This window comes from Ctenocephalides felis, unplaced genomic scaffold (genome assembly GCF_003426905.1).
Source record: "Ctenocephalides felis isolate EL2017-DRISC unplaced genomic scaffold, ASM342690v1 CF-g0.4_SCAFFOLD_01886, whole genome shotgun sequence".
Lineage (NCBI taxonomy): Eukaryota > Metazoa > Arthropoda > Insecta > Siphonaptera > Pulicidae > Ctenocephalides > Ctenocephalides felis.
The window spans coordinates 25,450,885-25,463,929 of NW_020538040.1; positions in this window are offsets into that span (position 1 = coordinate 25,450,885).

Consider the following 13,045-nt stretch of genomic DNA (forward strand, 5'->3'; position numbering starts at 1 on the left):
GTAAAAATCCTTTTGTCTCACAAAAGCTTGGTGGATTTCACTTTAAAATGATGAGATATGGATAGTCGACATATTTTGCACTTAAGAGCTCATAATTTCCAAACAATGTAGGATAATTTTTTTTTCTAAATATTTCAGGATAGTTAAGGTCGATACTATCAGCCCGTTTCGGCTTGACGTCAAGGTCTGGGACACCGTGTATATATACATATATATATATATATATATATATATATATTTACTTTAAAATGATGCATGTGCATGTGCAGTTGTCAAACAATAAATACGGAAATCACTAAATTATTAATAGTTTGGTCATAACTACCAATGTCATATTTTAATGCTCATTTATGTTAATAAGTACATAATTTTTATTACAAAATTTTTCAAATTACTCCATCAAATGACGATTCACGTACTTTATATATAATTCAATATTCAGAAAGTAATTATTTAAGTTTTTGATTTCAATACTTCAAAGATAAAAAGTAAAGTGAAAATTTTAAATTATACAAAGATGTATAAATATATAAAAATCCGCAAAATAAATTATTATAAATAATTATAATTATGATAAATAAAAAAAATTAATACTTTGTTTTAAACAATAAAAGACATTTAGTTTGCACAATTAAAATCATAAAAATGGAATGGAAAAAAAGAATAAAATACATATATGAAGCACACAATCATGTATTGCCGATGACTTTAAAAAAATTAAATAGGTAAACATTTAATCTAATTAAAGGTAAGTGTTTATCTCAGAATATTTTCAATTTCAAGACTATATCTACGAAATGGAAAAAATATTTAAAAATTAAATATTAAAAAAAATCTCTGTTAAGAAGTGAAGCCTTCGAGCACAAAAGCACCAATAATAATATTGATGAATTAGAAATATTTGACTTAATCTGATTTTTTTCTAAGAAGGTATTCTTGAAACTTTTTGAAAATGTTGAACTTTTTTTCAAAACAATCGCGCTAAATAGTTGTTTTAGAGACAAATACACATTGGTACAAAACTCATAGAAATTATATACAAAATTTGTACTTATTAATAAAATAACAGATAAATTGATGTGCATATGCCTACTCGTCATATTAAACTGCCAAATGTTTTTTTTTTACTTTTTTCATTGGATCTACGAATTATCTGGATCAAACTGAAAAATTTAGTTCGGTGTTTCGTCAATACAAATAAAATATTTTATGAATCATTTATATTGGGCACTCCGTTTTCTCAAAAACTAAATTACCATTTTTAGAACTTTTAACACCGTATCTTCGAAACGGCTGGACCCGCCGTTGTCAAAAGCTAATCACCATGAGTATGAATCGAATGTTCTTTGAAATATTCAAATCGGTTGATCCTCATTCCCGAAACCGTCGATAAAAATTTATGTCTGCACACACACACATACACTCAGTGTTAATAGACTTGCAATCTTCGGAAAAAAGAAAAGCAAATGCAGTAATTATAAGAAAAGTATAATTTAGAGAAAGACTTATAACATTTTAGATCCTGCCCCTGTAACCAGCGGTTTCCGTAGGAACCAGAGGCAAGAGAAAAGCGCAGGTTTTAGTCAGTATTATACCCAAGTGGTATTGAGTCCGATATACTCAGACAAAAGACTCAGTCTGGAATGGGTAAACAATTTTTCTTTGCTATACAGAAAAAACATACACATACATCTATTTTTTATAAGGTATCTCATAATGTTCAGAAGGCTTTGAAACATAAAGACATATACAAAATTTCATATTGGATTTATTTGCGATTCCTATAGCTTACCTCTTACCCTTATCGACGGTTTAGGTATTCAGCTTATGAATAAACTTCCACTCAATATCCGAAACTTAGACAAGAAAAAAATTCATGCTTCCCTAGTTAAACTTTTTGAAGAATTAGCTTTTTATGACATTACTGAATTTTCTCAATTTGATTTCAATAACTATTTTCTTGCCTAATCCTTATCCTTTATCTATGTACAACCATGATCGTCTGTACAACCATGTTTATTATTGCTATTTTATTAATTTAAATTCTTACGGTTTTAAATGAGTATAACTTTCAACCATGTGCAAGAATTTTGAGTTTGACTGGTGGTCTAATAGACTTTAATATAATGAACTTGATGATGAACATTGTATTTAACGTTCGAATGCTTTTTTTCAGTTCTTTTTTTGGAAGCAAAATTTGTGCATCTACTATGATCATTATAAAATTACTATCATTTTAATATTAATGATGAATAAGCTTGACAAGAGCCCGAAATAGTATCTATTATTGTTGATTGCGGCTGCTTATGAATAATAAATAAATAAAAACCCTACGAGAAGTTGATATAAACAATATATTTTTAATAAAAGTAATAAAACAATTCCTAAATATAAATCTATAAATAAATGCACTGGTTAAAATTTCAAGTTTTCGGTACAAAGAAAAATCTGTCCCTACGCCAATGTGAAAATTTCTAGTTGTATCCGGGTATGTGTGTGATTTGGTCCGATATGAATGGAATGACAGAACACACATCTATATCAACCCGACACCAATACCAAGAGGACATTCCCGAATCGTTTGAGGCACGTGCGTCCTTCACAGGACCTTTAAGGATACTACGCAGTAATATAAACCCCCAAAAATACTCGCACACCGACACAAGTACAGATTACGACGGTTGGGCGCACACGGATTCGCATCGGGCAACCCTTGAAATAGCAGGCGGGGTGCCCGGAGACCTCTGCGGTTTAAGGTTATATAAGAAAAGGGGCGGCAAATATTGGTTAATACACGGAATAAGTTATGTATTACGACAAGGAGATGGTACTCACTCACAATCACTCTAGATGAGCTCGGGATGCTACTTGGAAAATTATCATTCACCCTGAAAATATGTGATGGGTATAAAGAATATACACAAATGCACTTTCGATATGCTTAAAAGGTAAAATAACCCTTGCCGGTATTTTTGCATCCAATAAATAAAGTCGTCAACATTACAAAAATTGCAATAATAAATTCATGGAATAGAAAAAAAAGAGTGCGCGTAAGGTTCATGTGCGATTGAAGTAAAACTTATTTGCTACTGTACAAGATGGCATTTAAGCAAAAATAAATACATCATATAACAATTTTGAATAACGTTTATTAGTAATATGGTAACACTCGTGATGCACGCATTTATTAGTGCCAACCATTATACACATTCATAATAATAATAAATTATAAATCATATAATTATAATGGCATTAAAAATATGTATAATATTTAGAAACAATACTGTAATTTACATTATTGTTTCTAAATATTATACATATTACATTATGTAATTAAAGCCATACTTCAAATATGACATGATCGGTTTTTCAATGTAATTAGCATTTAGAAACGAACCTTCATTAAAGAAATGAAGTATTTGCTGATTTATAAATTCTATAATATTCGTTCACACAGTGGATTATATTAAACAACGTCTAAACAAATATTGTTTTCGCATTTCACTCATCATGTAATTGTGTTTAAAGAACTTTATGTAATTAGAATTAAAATACATTCATTTCTAAGATATATTGTTATTTTTAAGTTAGATACAACAGTTTTTTTTATATAAGTTGGCAAGGAAATAAGTTAAATAAATTCCAATTTAATAAGTTCCAACTCTGCTGATGATTATTTCTGAAGAAAAACCAGATCAAGGTTATATACGGTGTTATCTCTGAAAAAGATGTACCCATGGAATTCATATAATGTACTGGTTGAATAATGCAGCTATTATTTCTTAAAATCTCTTTAAAATTAAAACATGTTTAAACTCTGGCTGTCCCATTTTAACCCGATTATGTGTAAAGTACAAGGTGCAAAATTTTGAAAAAACAGCAAAAAAACATTTCTACAATGAAGATTTTGCTGAGAGTTTTACTGAACATAGTCAGGTAGTTGTTTGTTGCATTTGTGTTATTTGTTGTAATACAATTGATTTGGTTTTCACAATATAATTGCCCAATGTCAAGTTGGAAATGTGTGCCCCGCCCTTGCTTATTGTTTTAGTATTATTCGAAGAATATTTGTATAGAGTTATAAATTTCGCGAAGGAAATGTTTTCACAAAATTCACTAGCTTTATATTTTCTCGACGTTTCAAGTCATCCTGAATCGAACCAAATTTAGATAATGTATGTGTTTGTGTTGATCTGCGAGCTAAATTTTGATCTTTTGTCGACGGTTTTCCAAAAACGGCTGGACCGATTACAACAAGCTTAATTTTCACTCAAAAACATTTATGCAAGTACCGTGCAGGATAGTACGGACCTGGAAAATTATCCTTTACACTAAAAATAAGTAATTGTATAACAATTATATACAAGTGCATTTTCGTATTAAATTATTTCATGCAAGAGTTATTTCATTTCAGTAAAATACAAAACTTACATATAAGATTCGTACAGTCCGTACTTGAATGCGCATGTTTAGAGCCTATTTAGACCCTTCATCTGCACGTAGATCCTGAAATAAAACAAATTTAGGTAAATATAATTTTATAAGAATAAAACATAAAATTTTGAAAAAAAGAAAAATTAACCAGCAAATTGTGGCGCTTACATTGAACTGTGCGTACAGTTTTGTGCCGTCAAGATCCGGGTCTTTTTTTATAGTTCTACTAGTCGAATAAAAATCGAAAATGTTTTTTTTGCATATCTTTACGTTTCAGAGGTTTCTGAACATTTTGGCATATCTTAGAAAAAATTGATATAATGTATGTGTGTGTGTGTATGGGTGTATGTAGCATGAGTGTATGTATGTATACAATTTTTTGTCGACGTTTCTGGGAGCACTGCTTAACCGATTTGAATTATTAAAAAAACGTCGATTCCTGCTGATAAGGAGACGTTTTGATTAGCTAAAATTGGTCTAGCTGCTTTGAAAATACGGAGCAAATAGTGTCAAAAATGGAAATTAAGTTTTTGAGAGAATGGAGCATCTGATTTGAATGACTTAAACAACATTCCACTCGTATTGACGTACTAAAGAGTTACAGAATGATTGATTAAGTTTTTGCAAAGGCAAGTCAGGCTGTTTCGGAGATCCAGAAAAAAAAGTTAAGAAAAATGTCATTTTGCGGTCGAAAATAAGATATTCTGGAATTTGAATTAACCGATATAAATGGCTATCAAAAACTTTCAAAAAAATTCAAAATTTACAAAAAAAAATCGTTTGTAAAAAATATCAGTATTTTCAAATAGTTTCAAATATGGCAATTTTTTGCAATATTCATATTTTTCAAATGTTTTCAAAGTGTTCAAATAGCTCAAAGAAATTCAAAATTTTCCAAAAAAACTAATAATTATTTGCTGAGCTTTTAAAAAATATTAAATTACGCTACTACTAATTACTTAAAGCATTTAGATTTACCTTACGAGAAGTTTATAAGATAAAAAAAGCGGATTATCATAACGGCAGATAATAATTTTCTTTTACTGCTCTCAATTTTTTATAATTACTGTAACAAAACCTTGTCAAATAAAATTTCCCAACGTCGGTAACAGAATCGATATTTTTATTACATTATACGTAATAAAGGTATCGCAAATGCACCGAACAAAGGATTGATTATCTACAAAATACTTATAGTGTAACCTTCCAGCATTATCGAATTGCTGTGAGTAGTTGCAACTTCAAAAAGATTATTCTCCATGATAACATTGGTCCTTCGAAGCGGAAAATCGTTTGTGTATTTTCTTTAACGTGAACGTATAGCATCCTATCGATAGAGTTGAATAATAATAAAAACAAAGTTATAGTTTTGTTTTGCCATAGTACTACAAGGTAAATAGAAAACAATAAAAACGGTTAATTTATTGTAAATATGTTTTCGTAATAATAAATGACGGAAAAGTAATAAATTTTATCTAAATTCGACCGCACGCACTGCGTCAATAGAATAATTGCTGGAAATGTGGAAAATTATTAATTTTCTTATCTACACTATGGCGCCAATACTGATCGCTTCGAATTATGGCAAATATTTTTTTTAATGTTTATTCCATTATTAAGATTTATGATCTTTTGCTAAAAAATCTTTAGAGCTTTATCAACTAGGCAGATCACAAACTAACACTCTGAGAGCTTTGGTTTGTTCTTTGAAAAAAATTATTTATTTCACTTATAATTTTCATATACATAGAAGCCACTTCTCGGATAAAATAGAATTGTTATGATAATGTTATGTTACGGGCCTACATTCGTATGGGTTGGTAGATCAAACTGTCAAAAAGCTATGTTTTGGCATTTTACACATAAAACCTAACCTAACAAACGCACAATCGTCAAATAACAATTTTCTCGTAGGTACAACTTTTTGATGTCTCTTTGATAACACATACGTAAAGTTAGGTTTTATGTTTAAAACACATGATAGCATTGAAAATACATAGTTTTTTGACAGTTTGTTACTATCATCTCATACAAAGATAGACCCTTAACATAACATTTTTATTTTATCCAATAAAATATACAGAACTGTGCAGGTCCGTCATTTTCGACATGTAATGTAAAATGGTAGTATCATTAAATTTCGGAGTGCGTTTCTCTTGTCGACTAATTCAAAAAGCCTTCGATTTCTACTGATAAGGAGACGTTTTGATTAAATAAAGTTGGTCTAGTCGTTTTGGAAATACGGAGCAAATAGTGCCAAAAATGGAAATTAAGTTTTTGAAAGAATGGAGCATCCGATTTAAATGATTCATACAACATGCCACTCGTATTGACGTACTAAAGAGTTACAAAATAATTGATTAAGTTTATTACGACCAACTCTTCCAAAGATAGAATCTTGTGGGAGATTGGCAGGTCGCGTCAATTTTAGTAAGCGAGACAAAAATAATAATTGACATGGGTTTTTGTTGGATCATTTGTTTTGAACTATGTAAAGTTTTGGTTCAGATAAATTTATGAAATTTATCACGGCATAAATGAATAAATATTTTATAATCGGAAAAGTGTTTGATTTCCGATAACCTTAACATAACATTTTTATTTTATACAATAAAATATACTAAACTGTGCAGGTCCGTCATTTTTGACATGTAATATAAAATTGCACTAGCAATAAATTTCGGAGTGCGTTTCTCTTGTCGACTAATTGAAAAAACCTTCGATTCCTATTGATAAGGAGACATTTTGATTAGCTAAAGTTGGTCTAGCCGTTCTGGAAATACGGAGCAAATAGTGCCAAAAATGGAAATTAAGTTTTTGAGAGAATGGAGCATCCGATTTGAATGATTCAAACAACATTGCACTACGTATTGACGTACTAAAGAGTTACAAAATAATTGATTAAGTTTGTTACTACCAACTCCTACAATGAAAGACCCTTAACATAACATTTCTATTTCATCCAATAAAATATACAGAACTGTGCAGGTCCGTCATTTTTGACATGTAATATAAAATTGCACTATGATTAAATTTCGGAGTGCGTTTCTCTTACCGACTAATTCAAAAACCCTTCGATTCCTACTGATAAGGAGACGTTTTGATTAACTAAAGTTGGTCTATCCGTTTTGGAAATACGGAGCAAATAGTGCCAAAAAAGGAAATTAAGTTTTTGCGAGAATGGAGCATCCGATTTGAATGATTCAAACAACATTCCACTCTTAGGTACTTAAGAGTTACAAAATAATTGATTAAGTTTGTTACTACCAACTCTTACAAAAATAGACCCTTAACATAACAATTCTATTTTACCCAATTCAATATACAGAACTGCAGGTCCGTCATTTTTGACATGTAATATAAACTTGCACTATCTAATTGAATTTTACTAGACTAATTTTAAATTTTACTCAAATTCATTAATCATTGATAATGTGTAACAATTTTTATGATTGGTAAATTTTTTAAATATTTGTCTTGGTTAATATAAAAAGGTCACACCTGTGGTTAGTTCATACAAAACCTAGGAGCTAGTTGTACAAGAATATATACAGATTCAAGAAAAGAAAATTAGATAGAATTTATAGTTTGTAAGATATGGGCACTTGAACATTGTGTTGCAGGAAAAACTATATTTTTTATTTGTGTTTGCGCCAGAATGACGTTAGATGGCACGAGCTAACTACATTTGTCAGAATCACACAATACTAAATCTCTGGCACTTCCGAAAGGAGAAGATTTGAATATAAGCGCTAATCATTTGCGTTTATGATTGCTCTTGTATGTTTATTTGCTATATTCCCTTGTTTTTCCATGTTTGTTAAATGTATTTTTAGAGAGTTGTCTGTTATTCATGTGAATAAATTCTTTTATTAATGGCAACCAATGTTCCTTATTGTATTTTTGGAGTCAACTCTTTCTTGAGTATCCAATTCCGAGTGAGCTGATAGTTCCAGACTTCAAGCTGCAATCCGACTGGACCGCCTCTACACCAGATAATCTTTTCTTAATATACTCAATTATACAAAAGTAGTTTTCTTAATATACTCAATTATACAAAATTCTGCAAATAGCTATTCGAAAATTGATAGGTTTTATGTGCTTGGTTGACCAGCAAAACATAGGATTTTGACAGTTTGTGACTAGCAACTCATATGAATATAGACCCGTTACGTAACATTTCAATTTTTCTTAAGCATCCAAAAACTCTACTGAGCACGTTCATTAAAAGAAAGACAACTGGATCGAACCCATTCTGCAAAAAGAGTGCCTTCTACATGACTTTGTCAAAGATGAAATAGAAGGACTAAAAAAATAGGGAAGAAAAAGAATGCAGATGATTGATGACTTGCGCTTGAAGAGAAAATACAGGGAAATGAAAAACTAAGCACAGGATCAGAAAGCCTGAAAACAGATGCTTTGAGAGAAAATTCATAAGACTGAATAAAAAGTGATTATTGGTAATAAAACGGTAATGGAAATAATAAACAAGGCATGGAAGAGGAATCATTGATTTGTGGTGTTCTCACTCCATAGACCTGCCTTCGTCAGACTACTATTTATTACTAGCATAACATTTGTATTTTATCCGAAAATTGACCTCTATGTAAGTTCAACATGATTTTTTTATTTCACCATATAATTTACAACTGTCTTTAGTCGACATCTAGTAAATTTAGAGATAATATAATTAGATTACATATGAAAAAAAAAATGACTATAGTAAAAGTTGCCAGTGTTACTTCTGCTTCAAATACAATATAAAATAAAATATTTTAAAATAAGGATCAAAATATACAATTCTCTCTGGATCTTCGAAACCGCTGGTCCTTCCTTCACAAAACCTTCATCAGTTTTTTATCAGGTCAATACAAGTAAAATGCTTTTAAGTCATTTTGATCGGACGCTCCGTTCTATCGAAAACTGAGTTACCATTTTTGGCACTTTTTGCCCCGTATCTCTAAAACAGCTGGACCTTCCTTTACCAAGGACTATTACTCTATCTATTTAGTACAGCCTCCCCGTCAATAGTAATCGAATGTTTTTTGTATCATTTAAATCGGTTGATCTGTGTTCTCGAAATCGACGAAAAATTGTATCCGCACATACATACACACTCCCATGCGCGCGCTCATACATCAATTTTTTCTAAGGTATGCCAAAATGCTTAGAAACCTTTAAAATATAAAGATATATAAAACTTTTCATTTTCGATTTTTTTGCGATTACTATAACCCTACGAGAAGGTAAAAAATATCAAAACGAAAAAAATGTGTTCTTACTTAATTTTACCAACGCACGCACAATGCGTCAACAAGATAAGAATAAAAGTATTGCCATTAATTTGCAAAAACAGGAAGATGTATCATATGCATTTGCATATCTAAATGGCCATACCGATATACATATAAATTCAAAACAAACCATAATGACAACACACAACAGTACTATTGTAAGGATTTGAATCGGCTCATAGTAAAGTTGTGGCCTTGATTTTAGCACGTGGCTCCGAACTACGACTTACGTTTTCAGTCAGCCAGTGGCGCCCTATTCGAAAATAATAAATTACTACGAAGGATTTTCAACTCGATTAATTTTAATCAACATTTTAATTAATCATCCTTTATAATTGGTTTTACTTTGACCTAGCGAAGTTGGAAGCAACTGTCTTCGTTGGCCACCCGAAACTTGTATTAATTAGTAAATAATCAATAATCGATATATTTGGGTTTGATTAAATTTTAATATCATGATTATGAATAATTATTATTTTTAACTTGATTTAAGGTAAGTTATTGTAATTGCCCAAAAAGAGTTTGATATGTTACAACAAGAATTTGAGATAACACAAAATATCCCTAATTCGATCCCAACCTTGGTTAACTCTATATAGAGTAGTATGAAATCAAATTTTTACTGAAAGATATAGATCTCAAATATAATCCCAAGTGAAAATTTTTGCCTCTGGGCATTGCTGTAACACAAAAGATATAAGGTAGGGCGGGGTACAGAGATCCAATTTGACTTTGCGCAACAACATTGTCAGAAATAAATCAATTATAACACATATCCAACAAACAACTATCTGACTATGCTCAGTAAAACTCTCAGCTAATTCATTATTGTAGCAATATGTTTTTTGCTGTTTTTGAAAAAAATGGTACTTTTTACCCCATGTAAAGTGGGACAACCAGAGAGCAAACAGATCCAATGTTTTATTTATAATTTTAAAGCACTTTTACGATAATAGCTTAAATGCAAAATATACTTTTTTAGGTACATTTTTACAGAGATAACACTGTATATTACCTTGATCAGGAATTTTGTCAGAAATAATCATCAGCATAGTTGAAAAAACTATTTGTTTAACTTATATTTTGTAAAATTGTTTTTGTCAACTTAATTTACTTTTTTATCTACTTTTTTTTTACACCTTGGCTAGGGTGAAGGTTCGTCTGGCCCTTTTGAACACCCTCTTATAGAGCTTTTATACAGGTTATTTAAAAAAAACTATTGAATATAACTTAAAAATAACAAAAAATCTAATAAAACAATGAAATTCCGTGTACCTAAAAGTTATAATCAGAAATCGTAAACTAAAAAACAGTGCTGAATATAAAAAAACTAATAACTAATAAAAATGCTTTTTGTTATGGATTTTCAAACATTGCCATTTTTCTCCCGAAAGCGATGTCGTAAGAATCAAGGTGATGATTGATTATACATTTTTGACCTGTACTTTCAAATATTGTTGTCAAAAAAATTCTTAACTTTACTTGTTTTTGAGATATCGGTGTGCACACACCTACAAGCCCCTCTCTACCCTAGGTATTTAGAAAAATGGTGAGACAATTGATTTCTATAATTAGGAGTTAATTGAAAATTTTATTGAACATATTTCGATAGTTGATTGTTTACTACATGTTATGTGTTCTCAAGTAGTTCAGACAGTATAATTACTGAAAGTCAAATTAGATGTTTGTGCCCCGCCCTACCCTAATCTTTCTTTGAAAGGCGTAATATTTTAATAAGGATAATAATAATATTAAATGTATATACAACGTAAATATTAAAGTTTTTATATTTTATTTTAATTACTAAAGTATCACAATTTTTCCGATGCCACTGATGCGCGTGCATTTTGCTCATTCAGGCGCTTCTAAAAACAATCGAGGACAATACGCGTTTTGCCAATTTTTTTTTCTTGTTATTGCGCCTAAACAAAAACACATGTAATTAATTAGTTAACTCCTTCATTTAATTGTAATTGGCACTTCAAATCTAAATTTAGGATTAGAACAATTAATTTATAATAAAGATGAACATATTGGCGACAATAGCCGCAGGTCGAGCGAGATAATATTGAGGTATATGTAGTCGGTCAGAGAGATATTTTTAGTTTTGCTTTGTTTATGATGTGTTGTGATAAAAATATACTCGGCTGGTTAATTATTACTCACAATGAGAAAAATGTTTTCCTTGTGTTTCAAGCCTTTTAGTCAAAGAGACGGTATTTGGGAGAATTTTGATTTTTGAATTTTTGTTCACGTTTTCTCAAGTACAGCTAAACCGTTTTCAAAAATGTATAAGCTATTCGATTAATTTCGATAGGGACTAGCGTTTGTCAGTTTTGCGACAATCAGTCAAGCCATTGCTTTGTATAAGCTGAAAAGTGTAGAATATTTAGCCCACAATCTTGAATCGATTTTAAACATTCAAATCTGTTCAAAACATATGTTGGAAATCTCGATGATTAAAATGTTTTTGGTGAAATTTGGCTGTTTCTTCATAATTAAACGTTTAAAAAATTATTGACGATTTGATGAAACTATGTATGTATAATGACAGATTTCGTTGCCTAAAATACCATTATAAAATACTATAAGCCTACGATAAGCAGTTGAATTATAAAAATTCATAAAAGGTTTTAATGGGGCTTTTTAAAGATTATTAGACTCTCGCAGAAATAATTTCTTCTAACAAATGTTATTCTATCTTTTTTTTAACTTCCCGTAGGATAAGTTATTGTAATGGGCCGAAAATCGAAATTGAAATTTTATACATTTCTCGACGTTTTGAAAGTTTCTGAACATTTTGGCATACCTCAAAAAAATGGATGTGTGTGTGTGTATGTATATATGAATACAAATTTCCAGTCACGTTTTCGGGCGCACGGATCAGCCGATTTGAATGGTTCAAAAAAAAACGATTCCTATTGATAGGGATATGAGCTGATTAGTTTTTGGCAAAGGCAGGTCCAGCAGTTACGGAGATAAAGAGCAAAGAGTGCAAAAAATAGAAATCGAGTTTTTGAGAGAACGGAGCACTCGATTTGAATGATCTAAAGTTCCAGCAATTTGCCTTAAGGCACGATGCCCTACACCCTACTAGTTTGAAGTGTTTTTTTTAAGTCCATTTAAAAAACTCGTATTTCACTTAAGAACTATATAATTGTACTATTTTTCATTAAAAAATATTCATTAAAAATGCATTAGATATATTACTCTAAAAATTTGGAATACACTTTATAACTTAACCTCCTTGCTTAACAAAAGAATTGCATTCCCAATATCTTTTTTTTTTCAATAATCTTCATATTTATAAATTCCAC